This window comes from Suncus etruscus, chromosome 13, assembly GCF_024139225.1.
Source record: "Suncus etruscus isolate mSunEtr1 chromosome 13, mSunEtr1.pri.cur, whole genome shotgun sequence".
In the NCBI taxonomy this organism is placed as follows: Eukaryota; Metazoa; Chordata; class Mammalia; order Eulipotyphla; family Soricidae; genus Suncus; species Suncus etruscus.
The window spans coordinates 75,993,196-76,015,549 of record NC_064860.1 but is presented as its reverse complement, the minus strand read 5'-3'; the positions used below and the strand labels follow the sequence as shown (position 1 = coordinate 76,015,549).

Genomic DNA, 22,354 nt, shown 5'->3' with positions numbered 1-22,354 from the left:
ACATCCTTGGCTGCTGTCTTATCTTTCTGACCCCTTAAAATTTTACTAATATGGCAAACATTTTATCATTTCCTCACAGCTATTTACAGTACAGTCACTGCCATATTCACTCACAATGTGTTATATGCTTCTGTCCTTCAGAGGTATCACTCATAAAATTCATTTTCTTTGTCCCATATACCAATTTCACATGATTCTTATGAACCTATGTGCAAAGTTTGCAGACATATACATATTATTAGGGTCATTTAGTTAGAAATTTTTCCCAATATTAGTATTTATAATTATAACCATGTTACTCCCAGAAAATCTATACCAAGTCCTTTTGTCTTTACAAACCTCTCTTACAAATCTGCCATTACTTGTAAATATCTAACTTGCTGATTTTTGTTAATATTTATATAAAAGGAGAATTGATTGTTTTTCTTTTGTACTTTTATTTTAGACAGATCAAGAAAGAGCTTCATTGACAACCACTTGCAGAATGAATGGTGAACTCCTGTCCTCAAAGCAACCAGTTTATCTTCACTTTCTGAAGCGGTTTTATAGGGAAAGAGAAGGGAAGGAATGGCTGCAGACCAGTGGACACCAATTGAACAACATTGTCCCCTCATGAATTTGTCCCTGAACCACAATTTCTCATCTGAACATCTGAGCGAAGTAAGGTTTATATTTTGGAGGAACACTTTTTATTTTGAGTTTTTGGGCAGACCAGGTGGTGCTTGGGTTTATTCCTGAGTCTTTATCAGAAATTGATCCTGGCAGGCTAGGGGTACCATATGGGATGCCAGTTATCAAACTTGGGTCTGCTCTGGGTTGGTCAGGTGCAGGGCAAATGCCCTACCACTGTGCTATTGCTCCAGCCCCTAGAGGAAAACTTTTATTAAATTAATGTCATTTTGTTATTCTCAGTGAGTTTGAACCTGTCTTCAGATGATAGCCAGTCTTTTGGACTCCCTCTTCTAGAGATTACTTGCAATATATTTTGCATAATATTCATATAAACTAGTTATTTTTATTTTATATATATCAGAATATATCTGTGCCTTAGAAACTTGATAATTTTTTGAGGGGTGGCACAGACTGTTGGGTGCTCAGAGAATATTCCTGGTAGGCTTGGGTCTTGGAGAACTATATGTGATCTAGAGATCAAACATAGAATTTTCGGCTCTAAGGGAAGAGACCTGTTTTATCACTGTTAATGATAACAGTTCTAACACTGATAGTGTTCCATCACTCTGGGGAAAAATTCATTTTGCTCTTAAGGAGGCATGGATTTTTAGTAGTTCTGTACTTAGGGATCACTCTTGATAGTACTCAAACGACCATCTGGGGTGCCAAGAAACAAACCCCTGTCATTCATGTACAAGGCAAGTGCCTACTCACTTAACTAGTTTATTTGCCCTGAAATTCAATAATTGTAATCATTCAAAACTTCTAATATTTATTTTATTCTCTAATATTCACTGAGGCAGAATATTCAAATTTTATAAGTCTTATCAATATTTTTGTACATGCTTTTTAGACTTAAAGAAATTATTTTTTACCATCATATGTCCCCAAATTATTTTATAGACCTATTAGAATATATTCAGATAAAAACCTTTTTTTAAGGCTAGTCAAGTGAAGCAGTGGGAGTGGAGAAGGAACAAAGAAATATGTAACTGGCTGTGATCAATTAATTGTAAACACCACTGCACTGGGACCAGCCAATAATACTTTTATATACCTATTAGAATATATATAGTTTCCTATGGCATATTTTCATTCCTAATATACTCAGATTATATTATATATAAGTGTACATGAAATATATTACATATATGTTCTCTTCTCTTTTCATTTTTCTTTTTTCTCCTCTTATTTCAATACTCATAAGTGAGGAAACATTATTAGAGAAAAATACAAATTGTTGTTAGTGGAAGTAAACTATTTTCCCTTTAGCTCAACTATCATTTTTGACCATAAACACTCATAAGATGTGTGTAATATTTATTAAGATGTAAAATTCCTCTAGAACCCTCAAACTCTGTTTATCTTCTACTGAATGTGTTTTTTGAAGTAGAGGAGTTACTACTCACATCGTTGAATTTTTGAGGAGAGATGTTCAGGACTTATCCCTGACTGTGCACTAATCAGGTTATAAGGGCCATATGGAGTACCTGGAATTGAACCGAGGTATACTCTATAGAATGCCAGAATTTTACCTATTGCACCATCTCTCTGGCCTGCTGACTTAAGAAATGTACTTAGTTATTTCATTTTCTTTTCTTTTTTCACCTTTGCACAGGTAGCTTTATTCTCCCCAGTAGATGCAACAGTACTCAAAGGTGGTAATTTGAACTATTCAGCAATCACTTCCCATCAATATTGTCACATTGCTTTCCATCACATTTCAGGAACTATGAAAACAGGGAGGTGATCCCAATGACATACACACATCAGTAAGTAAATAAGGTTTTGTGCACAAATCAATATGGAATGAATACATACCACAAAACGGAGGGAGAAATTGCCTTCTTTTTAATAAACTATTCTGTTTATAATAAAATTTGATTTTATTTCCTTTTTTAGGATACATTGACAGACCTGACCAACAAAAAGAAACAAGATGCTTATCTTTTTCTTGAAAAGAAAAAAAACCTCTATAGAGGAATGGACCATTGTGGGGACTAAGTGAAGAAAGGGGCAGAGAAGCAAGAGGAGAGAGCTAAGAGTTAGGAGCTGTCTTGCCAGAGCACATGGTCCCTACAAGAAGGGCTGGGGCAGTGCTGGTGAGCATTGTTTACTTGGATTCCAACAAATTGCAATCGATCTTGTAGTATACATAGGCTCAGGTTCAAACACAGAATGTCCACTAGGGCATCAAAGATAGTTGCGGCACTGCTGTCCAGATGGTTATACAACTTGTATAATAATTTTCATAGCATCTTTATAATTTTCTTGTTGGGCTGCAGGAGCATCACCTGGAAGTTCACTGTTAATCCATGCCTTAGCACAGATTCCACCAACACGCAGAGGGCCTTCACATGGATCCATGCCATGAAGGCCTGGCTGAAATTTTGCAAAAGTGGGCCAAAGTGTTTCTTCTTGTCAGTTGAGGGTTGGTCATCTCTTCTTGATCTGCTTTCATAACCTCTTCAATATACTGGAAGTCACGAACAATGAACTTGTAATCCTTGGCTTTGTGCTGGAAGTCAACAACAGTCTTTTTTTTTTAATATAATTTTTATAGTCTTTCTAAAATTAGCTATCTCGGTCCTCAGACAACACCGTGCTAGACCGGGCACAACCATTTCTAACAGCATCCCGTACTGCTTCATCCAGTCGTTGTGCTTTAATTTGGGCACTACAACCAGGAGGGTGATGAGATACTCAGAATTCAGCACAAAGTCCTCATTCTTCACGATTTCGGCTAGACTTCTAGTTAGCCAACTGCCCTCCTTTCTTGCCAGGTTCTAAATAGTCTCTTTCAGGCCGTTATAGGCCAAGGCTCTCCAGGTTTCTATCAATTTGAGTTACTCCCTTAGCAATCATTTCAGAAATATTTTTCGGTGATTGCTTGATTGAATATTTAGCCATGTTCCAATGAAACCATCTCATATATGTAGCCAGGTCCATTCCATTGGGTAGCAGGTTGCCCAGCAATCTGGCTTTGCTATTTTCTAACACATCCGCCATGAACTGAGCCACTTTCTTAATCATCCCTTGTAGGAGTGTGTCCTGTTTGACCAGTTCATCCGACAAGCTCACCATGACATCTAGGGTGCCAACCTTCAAGTCAGGAATCTCGAACTTGGAATTGACTGCCAGGTTATTATTCTTAGTCTTTGCTGCATGCAGTTTCTTCCAGGTCTGCTGATATGTTTTATCCCCAGGGGCCGAGATCAGCCAAAATTTCTTCATGTTTGTCACGAGGGGATTTCTTCTAAAGTCAAGGGGGCCTCCCTCCAGGCAGGTGTCACTGGAAGAAGTGGCTGCACATGCAGTTTGAAAGCAAGAGGTCAAGGAGACATTAACTGTTAATTGCTCATCATTCCATTCCTCCCAGATCCAAGTCAGTTGATCCTGCTCTGGCTGCGCTCAGAAATCGCTCCTGGCTTGGCGGGCCATATAGGGCGCTGTGGATAGAAATACGGTCTCTCCTAGGTTAGCATGTGCAAGGCAAACGCCCTACCACTTGTGCCATCATGCAGGCCCTTACTTAGTGATTTCAAAATGGAATCATACCAGTGTTGCTAACATGCAGTAGGGCTGTTCCTGAGATGTCAGGGTCCACTAGTAATAACTTGATGGTTTGGCATCCACACATGTACTGTTATACAGTAGTGTTCAGGATTCAATTTTTTTTGTGGACCGCAAGAACTGCCATGTATGTCCCTAGTTGCCCTAACTTGTATCATTAACTTGAGCATTGCTGAAATGAATGCTACTGAAAGTAACCCTATTTAAAAGGTTTTTTTTTTTCCCACACCAGGTGGTAGTCATGCATTACTCCTAGATCTGTACTCAGCATTCACTCTTGCCAGGCCCAGGGGATCATATGTGGTGTATTTAACCTGAGTTGAACTTGTGCACAGTAAGCATAATACATGTTCTATTGCTCCGGCAGTAAAACAAGATATTTTACAAGATATGTTTCCACTTTATAGTAATTCTGTTGTTATTTTCCCTACCATTTTCAGAATTAATTCCATATTCTATATAACTCATATGATCATCAAATTTTCATACCCTTAATGTTTTTATTTGCAATTATTTGTTTATTGAAACCATAACTTTAAAGATAAATTGTATATTTTGTACATGTTTTATTATATTATTAGTATATTTTAATACAATGTATAACTTAAAAGTAAATAGTAAATAAGTCAAATTTAAAAGTAAATTGTATTTTAATAGTACATTAAAGATAAATTATTTGAGGAGATAACTAAAAATTGTTCAAAGATTCTTGAGTAGTTCAAGCCTGTTAGTTAATTTCATAAAACACAGAATTTCTAAAAATTTGTTTGCTTTTATTATATTTTAATGACATCTCCCACCCTTAGAAAAAGAGAATTAGATTTATTTTCTTTCTGATGAGATTAGTGATACATTTTATTCTGGGATTTTTAATTCCCTTTTTATAATTCCCCAGTGAACTATTTTAATATTTAAGATATATAAAAAAATGTGTTTTTACTGTGTAAAAACTACTTAATGCTGTAGCAAGAGTAAAGAGAGTAATGTGCTTCCCTTGCTCATTACTGACCTGGATTTAATCTACAACATGCCGGAGAGTTCCCTATCCCTGCCAGGACTGATCCCTAGAGTACCACTAGGTGTGGTTCCAGATCTTCCAAAATGTTTAAGGATTAGATGTAATACAAATTTAAGACAGAAGTCTCAAATTTTGGAAGTGTTGAAAAATCCTGTTACATTTCTTTGTTTTGCCATATTCAGTAAGATAATCACTCAGTCATCTATAAACAAAATTTCTTTTTAACCTAATTTACAAATAAAATTTATATGCATATCTAAAAATTTAGAAACTATATGAAATAAAAGTTGTAACACTAATATATTATATTAGCTGAATTATGTTATAATAGCTGAATCTTGGGGAAAAAAAGAATTTTAATTAATCATTATATTCTTGAATGGATCTATGTGTGTGCTTGTAACACCAGTCATTGTAGCATTTTGCTTAGATATCAGAATTTTTCTTTTAGCAGCAATTTAAATTAATGATAAAAAAGTATTTTGAAGGGAAAATAAGTTTTTCCTTGGATCTACAGAATGAGAATGGCTATGCATAAAACTAAAGATTCAAGGCATTAAAATTGTTCCTTTTGGTTGTTTGTGGTTTCATCTTTTGAGCTCCTAAAGAGAATACAATTGCATTTCACTGAAATGGTTCCCTTATAATAAGAAGTGGCAACTTTATAAAGCATATGTCTACTTTGATATAGAAACAGATGACAGTTTCATTTGCATAGATCTTGCTAATGTTTTACTCTGAATCTTTGTATTTCTTTACACATTTGGTTATCCATATGCCTTTTATGTCAATCCAAGTTTAAAGTACTGCTTTTATAAGGCATAAATAATATAATTGTACTTAAAATTTTAGATTAAGTTTATCTTTTAGATTATTCATGTGGTACTAATCTGGTTTACAAAATATTTCCAGATGGAACTAGAACAATAGCATAGTGAAGAAGGATTTTGCCTTGTATGCGGCTTACCCATGTTTGATCCCCAGTTTTCCATATGGTCCCTTGAGAACCTGTAGTAATGACTTTTGAGTGCATAGCCAAGAGCACCTAAGCACCCTGAGCACCACCAGATGTGGCTCAAGAAACAAACATAAAATTCCAGATGTGCACTGCTATTTCAGAAACATTTTTAAATGTGTCTAGAACTTCCGGTGCTTAAGTGATAAAAATAAAGATATTTCTATTTGAGATTACTCAATTTGGAATATCATTTAAAACTTAACATCTCTGGTAACTTTACAGAATAATTTTCAGTTTGTTTTTAGACCCCACACTCAGAGGTGTGGAGGGTTTATTCCTAGTTCTATGCTCAAGGGCAACTCATGACAGGTCTCAGAAGACCATATGGGTAATGAATAATCAGGTATTAAATTTTAGTTGGCTGCGTTCAAGTCATGCATTGTGCTATGAAGTACAATGGGGGTGTTGTATATAATTCATTATAATAGATAAGATGTTTTGGTTTCTAATTCAAATGTGATTCTTAATGTTTTCTAAATTTATTTGTTTATTTTGTTTGCAGCATGTCAGATAAAAAAATCTGGAGATTCAGAATATAAAGATGATTGAAAGAATAGTTGGAAACAAATTATAATTTGGTAGAATAGAATTATATATTTAGAGATGTATAGGACATAACAGTGTACATGAAATATTTTCTTGCAAATGTTTAAGCATTAGCCAATATGCAAATTTGTAACAGTAGTGTAGGTAATTTCCAGCATTTTTATTTTTAGTGAATAAAAAATTACGTCAGTACTGTCAGACTGGAAAAAGCCTTTTTCTTTGCCTTATAGATACTCTGAAAATTTCCTGCATAAAGTAGTCTTTAGGAAGTAGTAATTTGGGTCTAAAAGAGCATAGTTTTGGTAATAAAGACATGAGCTTCAATGAAATCAAGTGTTTTCTTATATTGTAACATGGAAAAAAAAATCTCAGAAGAAAAGAAGTGATTATGATCTCCAAAACACATACACAAGAATATTTATTTGGTGGTGGGAGAGATAGTAAGAGTAAGGAGCTTGCCTTTCACTTAGCTAACCAGGGTTCCATAAATTCCATCCAAAGTTCTAAGTCCAATAGGAATGATTCATGAGTGTAGAAACAGTAATAATACCCCTAAATCTGCCAGATATGATCCAAAACAAACAAACAAAAAACCCTACAAATCTACTCTCCTCCTTTCCCATCCCTTGCTTCTCCCTTGCTCTCCCTTCCTTTCCTGTCTTCTCTTCTCTCCTCCCATCATTTTTCCTCTCACCTCCTCTCCCTTCCCCTCCTCTCCCTTCCCCTCCTCTCCTTCCCCTCCTCTCCTTCCCCTCTCCTGCTTTATTTTTCCTCACTTCTCACTTCTCTCTTCCTTTCCCCTCTCCAGTACACCCCTATTCCCCTTCCCTTTACTCCCTCCTCTCTCTTTTCCCTTCATCTTTTTCCCTAATTTCCACACTCTTCTAGTCACATCTACTTTCCCCTTTCTTCCCTACCCATCTGATCCTTTCTCCTTCCCTTTCCACCTGCTTCCCTCTTCTCCCTTCATTTATTTTAACCTGTCATTTTCCCTCCCTCCCTCCCTTCTTCCTTTCTTCCTCCCTCCCTCCGTCCCTCCGTCCATCCCTTCCTCCCTCCCTTCCTCCCTCCCTCCCTCCCTTCCCCCTCCTTCCCTCCCTTCCTCCCTCCCTTCCCCCTCCCTCCCTTTCTTCTTCCCTCCCTCCCTTTCTTCCTCCCTCCCTCCCTTCCTTCCTCCCTCCCTTTCTTCCTCCCTCCCTCCCTCCCTTCCCCCTCCCTCCCTTTCTTCCTCCCTCCCTCCCTTTTTTCCTCCCTCCCTCCCTTCCCCCCTCCCTCCCTTCCTTCCTCCCTCCCTTTCTTCCTCCCTCCCTCCCTCCTTTATCCCTCCCTCGCTCCCTTCCTTCCTTCCTTCCTTCCTTCCTTCCTTCCTTCCTTCCTTCCTTCCTTCCTTCCTTCCTTCCTTCCTTCTTCCCTCCCTTTCTTCCTTCCTCCCTTCCTCCCTCCCTTCCATCCTCCCTTCATCCCTTCTTTTCTTCCTTCCTTCCTCCTTTCCATTTATGCTCAGAGACCATGTGGGGTCAGAAATTCATTTACTTACTTTACTTACTTGACTTCCCCATTGAGCTATCTTGTCCTTATTCTTTCTAGTCCCTTTTAGTTGTCCTGGATTTAAGCAAGTCACCTACATACAACTTACTAGTTAAAGGTTAGTAGAGCATCCAAGTTCTGATTTTAAGCAGAACAGAAAAATAAAACACACATCTACCTGTTATTTATGGTTACTTTAATTTATTTATACCTGTGCCATTTTCCTCATACTTGGGAAAATCACTAAGACACCTAAATAGATCTCTTTTCCTTTTCCAATAATGGGATAGGAGGAAGTTATCTGTATGGAAGGTTCTAGCCAACCAGGATATCTTTATTCTGATTCAAAAGGACCAGAAGACTTCCCAGATGGGGTTCAACCTGCTGATGTGTTTGGATCCTAGATCTCCTCCTTTCTATAAAGCAGAATTTGTAAAAAGATCACAGAGAGACAGTACGAGGTGAAGGGTTTTGCCTTCCATATTGTAGACCCTGGTTCACTCCTAGGTCATTGCCTATGCCACCCACCTCCATGTGTGACTATTGGTCTCAGAGCCAGTAATGGTTCCCAAGCATTGTTGTGTGTGTACCCCACCCTGCTGTCCCAAATAAGCAAAACAAAACCAAATTTGTAGTATTAAAAAAATTATGTTTTGGACCCATTAGAAATGAGGTATGAAAGCAAACCTTTATATGAAGTTGAGAGAAATGGAAAGAGTGATAATTCAACTGCATGCTTGAGCCCATGTCGAGGGATATCTTCTATTTCTATTGAGAATGTGCTGGCAGCCCAGTGTGATCCCTCTTGAGAATGGGGCAGTGGGGACAACAGAGCTCCAGGAGGCTATCAGTGAATTATTCATTAAAAAATCTTGGGGTGGGCCCTGAGAGATAGCACAGCGGTGTTTGCCTTGCAAGCAGCCGATCCAGGACCAAAGGTGGTTGGTTCGAATCCCGGTGTCCCATATGGTCCCCCATGCCTGCCAGGAGCTATTTCTCAGCAGACAGCCAGGAGTAACCCCTGAGCACCGCCGGGTGTGGCCCAAAAACCAAAAAAAAAAAAATCTTGGGGTCAGAAAAGAGTGTCCAAAATGAGAAGGGGAGACTGAGAGATTGAAAGTATTCAGTGATTATGGAATTTAAACTGTCAGGAATAAGCTCTCAGCATAGCTGCCCAAGACATAGCTAAAAAATATCCCAAGTCACCAAACTTTTATCTGATGCTAATGCGAAAGTAGTCTCATCAATACTGATGGGAATCTGTAGGGAAGTTCTTAAACATATAATTTAGCTTCTATTTTAGCCTAGAAATTACACTTTCTAGTGTCTCTTACCAAGACTCAAAACCATTCATTCCAAAGAATACTTACATACCATTATGCAGTATTTAGTAGAATAGTTAAGAGATGGACCCTGTATGGGGTCTATAGACCCTTAAATAGAAGATTGCAAATGTGTGGCATATGAACATGATAGATTAATCTTGAGCTGTTTGGAATAGTGAAAGTATGCAATGCACTGGTACATGGATGATGGAACATAGTAGGTATCATGTTGATGACAGAAAGCAGAAGGAGGAAGAGAAATACATTGTGATGCCACTTTTGGTGATATAGTGACTAGATGTGTAGGAAAATTCAACGGAGTAAGTGCAGGATAGCTAGAGCAGCCTTGACATCAAAGTATAGAGAGAGAGATAGCAAAATAAAAACATAGAGGGGGAAAGGAAGGTGATGAGAAAGGGCCATAGCAAGCAGGGGTCAAGGTCTTGGGAATGTTTGTTTATATTGGAGAGCTCTTTATCAGCCTCGACAGTGCAGAATGAGACCAATTTTAACTGCCAAATGCTAAATGGGCCTGCCAAGGAGGCTGGGTGAGAGTAGAAGATTGGTTGTAGGGAACATGAGAACATTATTGAAGGGAAGAGATTTTCATGGTGCTATTGTTGCAACAATATCACTTGCCTAAAGTCACCTATTTGTAAATTGTAGGTTTTTTTGAAAACAGAAAATAATTTGGATTGAATTCTTAACCAAAAAGATACAGAAGCTTGAATAAGTCACAGTATTGTGAAGAGTAATGAAGAAAATCTGCCCTGATCTTATAGATTAGGGGTAGTCATCCTCCACAACCCACCCCATAGTGCTTGAACTCCAGCAGTAAGAGCTCCCACTATGTGAAAAGTGGTGGACATAGCCCATTTTGCCAGCCTCTAGAGAAATTTTCCCGGTTCCATCAATCCTGGAGCTTCTGCAGCATATTTGGCAGCCATAGATTCCTAGTTACACAACACTGAGAGCCTTGTAAGGGCAAAGTAAGTTAGATGGGAATGTAGTATAGAAGCCTCCAAGCTCATTGAGTTGAAAACAGCAACACAAAAGACACAACTAGCAACAAAGTGCTCAGGAAGTCCTCTTGAAGAGTGACCCCCCTGATCAACCATTGTCCCCATATCCCATATCCCCAGTTGCCCACATATCACCATATCCCCAGTTGCCCACATATCCCACAAGCCTGCACCTTTAGAGGCACAGAATAATTTATTGGATATGGATATGTACAAAAAATACTAATTGCATTATTGAAAAATATTCCAGTCAATCTAAGTTTACAAAAATGGATCTATCTTAGAATTATGGGGCTATCCAAGTATGGAAAAACTGATTAAGCTCTTTTTTGTCCAAAATAAAAAGAAAGAAAAAAAAAGCTCTTTTTGCTAATTGGGCTATTGTTTTGGGGTTTCAAACTCCTTTGGCTTCAAGGATATTTTCCCATCTAAATAGCCCTGCTCCAACTGGGCTGAGTGGAGTGTTTTTGGAGTTGTTGCAGGGCCACTTCTTTGGCCTTGTGCTCTTAATTGGTAGAAATGGGTCAATAAGTCTTGGCTGCTCGGCTTACCTGCCTCTCTCCCAAAACTATTTGTCAAGCAATGAAGCTGGGACATTGTTTACATAATTGCTGCCATAGGAATGTGTATATGGCTGCTGGGAACTAGTCATATAGGGTTGGAGGTAGGGGAGATAGCCTGCCTCACTTCAAAAAAGCCCTATAGTTCTCAGCCTGAAAACCAATGTACTCAGAAAATTCATGGGCTTGGTGTCTCTGCAGAGATTAGTCATGAACATATGATGTTGGGCCATGTTTATGGTTTGCACATTGGCAGCAATGTGTTGTGGTTGTGGATACTGGAGCTTTCATAGCATGGTACTCGGCCTGCCCACCTCCTAGGGTTACTAAATACTTTAATTATTTCACTTACTCTTCTGTTGAAACAAGCAATAGCTAATGAATTCTTGTGGACCTGCTAAGGGGACAGACTAGGATTGGATTAGAAACTGGGAAACAATGATTAAGGTAGGGTAACAGTGTTGGTGGGACTGGGACCACAGATGCCCCAACTACTTCCATTCTGAGCATCCCATATGATCTCCTCAGCCTGCCCGGAGTGTTTCCTGAGCACACAGCCATGAGTAATAACTGACCACTGCAGAGTATGTTCAAAAACACCCCTATTCCCAAATGAAAAATAAACCAAAAGGGCAGAATAGTCTTATCTGTTAGTATCTGGTGTTTTCTGGGTTATTTCTTACAATTCCTTTGAAATAATTAACCCCATACTAAGCCACCAATTGGTAAAGACTAGGAATATTCTATTTCACATGGTGTAGGTGAAATTTCCAATATAGGCCAATCATTGTTGTGGATTGATGTTCCAATTGGTTAGCTATACATGGCAAGATGCCTTTGAGCAAAGCCCAACGACAAGGAGATGCCACGTGTCTACTACAGTAGGTGTGTGTGTGTGTGTGTGTGTGTGTGTGTGTGTGTGTATGTGTGTGTGTGTGTGTGTCTGAGTCGTATCCTCTGCCCAGTGCCCCCTTCCTATATACTGGCTCATTTTGTCACATGTTCAGTGACCTGGCAATCTCTTGGCCTAAGCTGTACCAAGCAACTTGGACTTTTGCCTGCTTTAGGACAGCTGCAGTCATGGTGTCCTCTCAGATTCATTTATATTTTTTCAGTATTTATCTTCTTTTCTTATTTGAGCCAGGTAGCGTTGCTGAACCAGGTTTTGCTCTACATGTGCAGTGCACATTCACCAGAGGTAGCTCTCTGGGGCCCCCTGGTGGCAAGAGGTTTGGACTTGCCTAGATGCCTACAGTGTTCATATATCTAAAGATCAGAGACTAATCAGAGATAGCATCTCCATAGATAGACAGACCACAAGTTTTAGAGCATCCTTTTTGGCAGTTACCATTTTCCAATACCTGTCCCCGCTCCCACCCATCAGAGGAGTTTAGTGGTCCTGCCCCTAATGTTGGCCAAATCCACCAGGATACTGGGCTGAGAAGAGTTCATTGGGGGGGAGGGGGGGTGCAGAAAAAGGAGATAGGAGCCAACAGAAAAAGCAGGGGTGTGCTGAGGCCAGAAGATACTTAGGCACAGGATGCGAGGAGAGTCATGGGTGCAAGGTGCACATTCATGACTCATAAAAATCTCACAGCCAACATTATCCTAAATGATAAAAAACTTAAAGCATTTCCACTAAGGTCAGGCACTAGGCAGGATGTCTAATGGCTCCACTCTTATTAAACACAATATTAAAATCCCAATAATAGTAGTTAGACAAGAGAAAATAATTCAAATTGAAAATGAGGAAGTCAAACTATCTCTGTTTGCAGGTGACATGATGTTATACATAGAAGACTCTATAAAGAGTTCACCCAAAAAGCTCCTAGAAACAATAAACAAGATAGCAAATTGTCCTGATATTAACTCAATACACAAAAGACTTCTTTTATACAAATAATAACTCAGAGGAGAAAGAGATCATAATCCCATTTAAAATAGTATCTAAAAATATTAAGTATGTAAGAATCATCTTAACAAGAGAGTTGAGAGACCTATATTATAAAAGCTTCAAAACATTTAAGAAATTGAAGAACACCTAAGGAAATGAAAGAACAGTTCATGCTCATGATTTGGAAGAATCAATATTATCAAAATGACTACCTTATCTAAATTACTCTATAGATTTAATGCAATCCTTATTCAAATTCAGATATAACTCTTCAAGGACTTAGAACAATCAATTATAAAGTTCGTGTGGATCCATAAAAGACCCAAGATAGCCAAATCCATATTAAAGAACAAGAAACTTGGTGGCATGTCATTATCTAATTTGAAGTTTTTCTACAAAAACAGTAGTGATCAAAACAGCATGATATTGGAAGGAATCATTGGAACACATATTGGACAGACTTTCAGACCACTGGGTCAAAATAAAATATCCAGTGTCAAATCCCCAAATATCTGAGTAACTAATGTTTGACATGAATATATTTGAAATTAAATAAAGATAGTCTTCAAAAATGGTGTTGGAACAATGGATGACTGTAAAATAAATCCCTATGCTGTGAAATTACTGCACGCCCATATTTCTACCACCAGGCAGATGATCTGAAGAAGCAGGGTAAAAGTTAAGAATTAATAAACCAAGTCAGTCAGAAAAAGAGTCATGGAGTCAGTGGCTTTTTGCCTTGTGGAATCTCTGCATGCCAAAGCCAGACTGACCTTTTTTATTAACCCAGTACAAAATTCCCCAGGGTAGGGGAAAGTTCAGTGATCCAGGCAGGATTACTATCAAACAGTAAGGTTTAAAAGAAAGAGGAAGATAGGGAATCAGCTTTGTTTTGGATTAATAGCTGGATGCCAACTTACAAAACATAAACTAATGTAATAAACCATTTCCAAGGAAAGGTAAAAACCACATGTTATTACCAAGTCCCCACAGATACTAAAAAATATAAAATACAATAGTTATAAAATACAAAAGCACCTCTTTGATCATCTCTGTGCTTCAAGGGCTTTGACCGTCCTTGTAAGAGTGTAACAAGCCTTCTTACCCTGTGCTATGGTTTATGCTCCTTGGCTCCACTTGTCCACCTCTGTGCTGCTGCCCACCTTTCAAATCCAAAATTGTGCAGACACATTAGTTTCCACATAACAATTTAGCTCAGTTAATCCCACAAAGTATTGCTAGTAATGATATATTGCTCAAATACCTCCATAATTATCCTCCATGCAAGGCAAAAAGAGATTATTAGACATTTATCTGCATTAACAGTGAAATAGAATTTCACAGTACAGATACTATTTGATTAACAGTACCAGCTTGCTGATATAAAAAGAACAATCCAGATATCAGACAGTTGGGAATTTGAATCTCAATTCACAGTGTCCACTAATCTGTAAGAGCACTGAAGAAAATAGTCATGAAAACATTATCAAAGCTAAAATAAAATATTTCAACAATAATCAATGTCTCATCTCAAAGCAGTCAGACAAGTAAAAATTCTGTGGTAAAACAAACTTTTCTACATGATTGATGGAACACCAATTGGTCTAGCCTCTATAGAAAACAACGTGCATGCCTTTCAAAATATTGAAAATAGATTTACCATAAATATGATCCATCAAACTCATCCTTAGTAATCAATCTCAAGAAGCAAAGATACTAGTCCAGAAAATAAAATACATTCCTATGTTTATAGTACTGCTACTTACAATAGCCAATATATAACAACCCAAATGTTTAAAAAGATGAGTAGATAAAATTGTGTTATATATGTATATATATATATATGTGTGTGTATATATATATATATATATATATATATATATATATATATATATACAGATGAGATTGGTCCATTCAGGATGATGTGGCCATAGACATTGCTATATGTATATATACATATATATACAAAATATTTCTGTTATAAAAAGAATGAAAATTTGCCATTTGCTACAACAGGTGGAACTGATGGAGTCATACTAAGCAACTGAAAGAAGATAAATGTTATGTGAGTTCATTCGTGTGAGATATAAAAATGTATAGTCAAGGAACAGACAAAAGAAAAGCAACTATGTGAATTCTGACTACAGAACTGAAGCTACCATATTGGGATGATAAAAATATATTTTATATATTTGATTTTTTTTTGCTTGAGAACATTGTGTAGTAACCTATTTCTTAGAGATGTAAAATGCACTCCTAAGACTAATACAATCTTTTAAACCAATAGTATCTCTAAGATTTTTTGATTCAAAATAAAAAAATACTATATATTAGCTGGACCTATCTTTTTTGTAGTTCTCAATTTGTAAGAATATTTATTCATGGTTTGATTCACGTTTTTAATAGAGGTATGTTTTATTTAGTCTCTAATAGAAATGCAATGATGATTTTTTTGTTTGGTTTTGGTTTGAGCTACATGCGATGATGCTCAAGGGTTACTCTTGGCTATGCACTCAGAAATCGCTCCTGGCCTGAGGGACCATATGGGACACCGGGAAGAGAACCCAGGTTCTATTCACACGCAAGGCAAATGCCCTACTGCTGTGATAACTCTCCAGCCCTACGATGATTTTACCATTAAAAAAGATGTGTGCTTTGGTTTAGCAATTTTGATTTGAAGGAGTTTCTTCTCTGCATTTTATTTAAAAGTATTTTATCCTGGGCCTGGAGAGATAGCACAGCGGCGTTTGCCTTGCAAGCAGCCAATCCAGGACCAAAGGTGGTTGGTTCGAATCCCGGTGTCCCATATGGTCCCCCGTGCCTGCCAGGAGCTATTTCTGAGCAGACAGCCAGGAGTAAACCCTGAGCACTGCCGGATGTGGCCCAACCCCCCCCCCCAAAAAAAAAAAGTATTTTATCCTCTTGGAAATATGGTGATTTTTTTCTGAATATCCTGGTTCTATTCATTTCCCCAATATTAGTATCAACTTTCCATTTTGTTGTTTCTGTTACCTCTATATTAAATTTCTATTCTATTTTCAGCAGCTACTTTTCACAGAGTTAAGTTTCTATTAAGATAATTTTAAGGATTTGAAAGGTTTCCTCTACTACCATATTTTATCTCTTTATTCTCTTATTGGTGTAATTTTAATTATAAAAGCATTTTGAACTAATGAATTAATGCTACACTATCAACATAAAGGTACTAAGAGAAGATAGAATAAAATAGACAAGTGAAAGTTTGAAAATAGTTCAATGCTGTATAACATTTTGCAGGGGTAGTAGTAGTAGAAATAGGGTAATAGCAAGTATTTGATTAAGCAAATATATCTAGGAAATCAAAACTTTGTGAGTTAAATAGTGTGGGACATATTTACTCACCTGTTGAAACTCACGTTATGTGATTTTTTTTTGCTATACTTTTTTGTTTGTTTTTGGTTTTTTGGTTTTTCGGGCCACACCTGTTTGATGCTCAGGGGTTACTCCTGACTAAGCGCTCAGAAATTGGCCCTGGCTTGGGGGAACCATATGGGATGCTGGGGGATTGAACCGTGGTCCTTCTTTGGCTAGCGTTTGCAAGGCTGCAAGGCAGACACCTTACCTCTAGCACCACCTTGCCGGCCCCTTTTTCTGCTATTCTAACATGAGAAGTGACAGCAAGAAATTGAGCTACTACAGATGGCCATACCTTTTCTTTAAAAAACTTTTTTGCTAATTATACGGTCATGCAAATAGGCATGCATAGTGAAATGAAATACATAGATTGATTACATAAACACTAGTAATAGTCTATTTAATTTTAGGAAAGTAATTACTTTTTGTTCTTTGCCCTTTTGGGGGGGGGTCACACCCGGTGACTCTAAGGAATTACTTCTGGCTATGTGCTCAGAAATTGCTCCTGGCTTGGAGGAACATATAGGATGCCAGGGCATTGAACCATGGTGCCTCTTAGGTTAGCGCAGGCAAGGCAAATGCCCTCCGGCTTGCTCCACCGCTCTGGCCCTAAAGTAGTTGATTTTTAAAATTTAAACACAAAAAGTTATTTAGCAGAGAGAAATTAAGAAATGCTTTCTTTTCAACTGATTCACGATATGAAACTCACCACAAAGAGTGGTGAGTACAGTTAGAGAAATAACTACACTGACAACTATCATATAAATGTTAATGAATGAGAGAAGTAGAATGCCTGTCTCGGATACAGGTGGGGTGGGTAGGAGGGAAATGAGGGACATCGGTGATGGGAATGTTGCACTGGTGAAGGAGGGTGTTCTTTATATGACTGAAATCCAACTACGATCCTGTAATCCTGTCTGTAATCCAGGTGCTTAAATAAAGATATTATTTGTAGAACCTGTATGGAGTGGTTTATTAAATGTAGAGTCGGGCTTGATTTTCTGCAGAGGAAAAAAAATCACTGGATCTGGGCATCCATCAGAGACTAAGTGGGGAATGTAATGCTATGAAAGGAGAAGCAAGAGGGATAGTAAGACTGGCAATATGGCTTAGTGGAAAGAAGCAGCTTTAGCAAAATATCTTGTGAGCTAAGGTACTCACAGGTGAGCAGAGGTGAGAGATGTGCTTAGTGAGCAGGTACCCAAAGAGGCTTTGCTTTGAGCTCTGGTTCACTGAGTTGGAGTCTGCAGTAGGAGTTAGCCCAAGCAATTTTTTGTTGTGTTGGCAGATGCTGGGAGCTGAGTCAAGGCCTTCCCATCAGCTCTGTGGACAGCAAGATATTGGCAGATTGACATTTACTTAGCTAAAGTTCCTGATTCAGTACCTTTGAAATAAGATAAGTCAAATAGACTGACTGACAATTTTGAGCCCACTTTGATGGGCAGGAAAGCTCATACCTTTCTAAGAGTTGACTGTAAAAACTTGTTCGTAAATGTTTGAATCATATAAGACTCTATGCCAGAGTCTGCCAAGTTTTGGTATTAGCATCTCTCACTACCAATCAGGTCTTCTAAATATAGGTATTTTGGACATTTGAAGGCATTTGTAATATAAAACCTCCTTCCCCAGAATTGAAAAAAACAGCTCCAAGCTATTGTGGATTTGGATAATGTGATCCTCTGATCTTGCTGAAACTGATTAAAAAAAAAAAAGCACCACTATTATGCTAAAAAATTAGCATGATAGGCAGGTCAATGAGAGCTATTCAAACCCACCACAGAGCTATCACAGAAATTGTGCTCTCTAGGTCATATTTCATATCTTTTTATATATATACATATATATATATCATACATAAACTCCATTTTATATTTGAAGTTCTAACCCAGCCTTTATGAAGTATAAGACATAATAAAAAAGAATTTAGCATGTAGCTTATGAAAACTACAGCTTAAGAGGATCAATGATCATATCTAAACTTTATACATTTCTTTTTTTCCCAGGCCACACCCAGTGATGCTCAGTGGTTACTCCTGTCTATGCTCTCAGAAATTGCTCCTAGTTTGTGGGACCATATGGGATACCAAGGGATAGAACAGAGGTCCATCCTAGGCTAGTGCGTGCAAGTCAAACTTACGCATCTCGGGCCACAAACTTTATACATTTCTAAAGGAAGATTAAAGCAATAATAATTTGATTATACTAAGATAAAGAAATAGGTAGAAAATATTATCAATGAACTTAGAGAAAGTTTAATGTAATATAAAAATATCCAAATTGAGATGATGGACCTAGAATATGGTACATTGTTCTAAAAGACATGATCAGAGCTTACCAGTCAACGGAAAGAAACTGAAATGCATGCCACTGAGTAGAGAATAGGGGGAAGGGAGAGGTCCTCATCAATAAGGAAGAGAAAATTAAAAAAAAAAAAAAAAAAAAAGGTCTTTAGGGAGATGGATCTAAGAAAGAAAAGAATCACAGAGTACAGTGGCAAAAAGTCAGAGAAGAGGAAACATGCAACAATCAGCTAACAGTTTGAGGACAGTTTTATTAAAGTGGACCATCTTGATGAGAAATTCATGGGAAACCTCATTTTTTAAAACTATTTTATTAAAACTCTTGTGATGAAAAAAATCTTTCATAGATGGATTTCATACATACAATGAATCAGGGACAATCCCCACCACAACCCAGCCTGCCAAAATAACAGACCCATTTTAAGTTTAGATTGTCAAAGTTTGAGTCTCTTGATTCCATTGTTGTTGCCTTTCGCTTTTTTAATACTAACTACTAATGCACTTTTTAGTATAACCAACTCAATTGATGTAAGTTTAGTTGATATAAGTTTAGTATCAACTAAATGATATTCCCTCAAAATCTAATTTATAATATCCTAATTAGGGTAAATTTTCAGAATATATGATTTATTATTATGACCCGAAGTAATCTTTAAGTATTTTAATCTTTATAAGTACTTATTTTCAAGGAATACTAACACAATCATAATTCATGTAAATATTTTAAATAATGAGCTAAATAGAAGTACAAATTTTTATTTATCGAGTTTCTTTAGGATATTACTATAGTACTGAAGAATATAATTTTAAGTAAACTTCACAGGAGTGATAAACAAAATTAATGCCCACTAAAGGGCAGGGAATCTTTATATTTTCTCGAAAAGTAGACTATTTCTCTAACTAGAATATTAATCATGACAAAGAAATAAATAAATAAATAAGAAATAAGAAAGATCATCCATACCAGATTGTAATTATTTTAATGAGATCATGTATTGTATATATATATATATATATAAAAAACATGTAATAAACTATTTAAAAATTTTCCAAATAAAGCTTGAACAAAACAAATCTTGAAACAAAAATTTCTTGAAAAGACACAAAGCATGAACTTTTCTATTCAACAAACTCTGCTATCTAATATTCTCACATTTTTTAAAACAAAAAGATTTTCAATATAGAAGGAGATGGTATTTACATTCTCATTAATTTGATTTTCAAAACACAACTCAGTATACAACTATACAAATTCTTTTTAATTAAATTTTTATTTATTTATCTATTTAGTATATTATTTGGGAGGAGTGATTTATACCAAACTGTGCTCAGAGCTTACCCTTTTTTAAAGAGATTATATTCAGTGTTGTATATCCACTGGGTTTGGAATATGCAAGGCAGGTGCCTTATCCCTGTATTTTTTAGGTCCTATGTAAAATAATTATATGAAATGGTTAGGAAAGAGCAAATTACATTTATTTCAATTAGTTACAAATATAAAATTACAACTACGTTGGCAATATTCATTAAATAGCAATTGATCAGTTGATAAACTTTTTCTTGTAACTCACTTTCCCTTTGCAATTTGAGGCAATTTTTTTCACTTTCCTCTCAGACAACTGGAACCTCAGCTTTTGCATTCAAATAGTGTCGTTTCTTGAGCTATTAATGATACAAATGAATCACCTTTTATAAACCTATACTTATAGTAATTTAATGTCATTCTTCCTTTCTGCTCAAATAATTAATATTCAGGTATTTCAATTCAATAAAATAAGACTGGTCTGTATCAGGTCATTAAAATTTTACTGCCATTTTAAGTAGAAATAGTTATTTTATAGTATTGGTAGTCTTATCTGCCTTTTATCAGTCTAAACCCAATAAAAGGCAGATTGTTTGCTTCCACTCTCCTTTAAGTAGGACATCCAATTTTACATTATCACATTCTCTTTAGTAATGTCAGTTTCATGAAGGTGAGATAATTTAATCAGCTTTCATTTGAAGAGATTAAGAATATGAAATATTTTCATATTCATAGTTTGACATTTTATGCACCTAATGATATTATGATCAATATTATATTGTGTTTTCAATTTATATTTAATATGAAAGCTTCTTTTTGGGAGCACACCTGGAAGTGATCTGGGCTTCTCTTGGCTCTGTTCTCAGGGCTCATAACTCCTGTTAGGCTCAAGGTTCCATGTGGTATGCAAGGCAATGAATCTGGCAATGAATAAGGGCAAAGTATTTGCCTTGTCCACATTACTACTTCTTCAGCTTTAGAGTTAATTTCTATAGAATATTTTTGATAGAAGCATAATGTTAATATGTTATATTAAGAAAACAAAATTTTGGAGAAACTGTGAGTGTTGCCTGTGCATGTTTTCCCACTGTCCTGTCTCCTGAACCTCTTGGGAGTGGGCCGAAAAGGGCCCAGAAAAATAGCTCTCCCAGAGGCTCATCCATGGGCCGGAATGCCAAGGAACTGTGTCCAACCATGAAAACTATCTATCCTCAGTATTCTGCAGAAAGGCAGATCCCCTGTTTGTGACGTCAGGCTGGGAAAATCTGTGCCTGCCCAGTGGGTCCCGACTGTGAGTGTTGCATGTGCATGTTTTTCCACTGTCCTGTCTTCTGAACCTCTTGGAAGTGGGCCAAAAAGTGCCCAGATATAGCTCTTCCAGAGGCTCCAGAAGAGCACTTTGCTCCGCCTTGATTCACGGCCCTGCGCTCTTTCTAATAAAAGAATGCCACTGCAATGAAAACAAAAAAATCACACTAGGAACTGTGCTGGATCTCTGAGCCCCAGTATCTCTCTCCAAACTGTCTTCTCTGCTGTGTGCTCTGGCTTAATATTTGATCCTGTGTGAGGCTTCACCAAGGAGGGCTCCCCTTCCTTGGAGGTGAGTCGACCCACCCAGAAATGGTGGAACCAGAGGAGCGTGGTTGCGCACATAATTTAACCAATGAATACCACCACAACATGTAAAAAAAAACCCCACAATACAAGTGTGACAATGAGGAAACAACGCAGGCCAGCATCAGACATAGAGAATGAAGATGGCAACTCTGATGACCGGAAAACGGCCAAAAAAACTAGTCAATCTCTCAGATAAGAAGATTAGAAAAGAAATATGGAAGATGCTCAAAGAACTAAAAGAAACCATAAATCGAGTTGAACAGAACACTAATAAGAACCAAGAAAATATGAACAGAAATCAGAAAACTCCAAACTAAAATAACAGGTCAAATAACAGGCCTGAAAAACTCAGTAAACGAATTGAATGACAAAATGGATCAGCTCTCCAAGAGGGCAACAGAAGCTGAGAAGAGAGAATGATGCAGAATGGTCTCACTCATCTATGAGTTTTAAGAAAAATGAAAGACATTCTTGCAATAACAACTTTCAGACACAAAAATAAAAGAGCTGGAAGTAATATCTCACCTCATGAAGCTCACCACAAACAGGATGAGTTTAGTTAGAGTAATAAATATGTTTTGAACTA

At 37.1% G+C, this 22,354-nt stretch overlaps 1 pseudogene; it reads right to left on the bottom strand.

Annotated features, from left to right (window-relative positions):
* Positions 1-2,785: 2,785 nt before the first annotated feature.
* Positions 2,786-3,906, bottom strand: LOC126026009 (V-type proton ATPase subunit C 1-like; annotated as a pseudogene).
* Between the last annotated feature and the right edge of the window lie 18,448 nt (positions 3,907-22,354).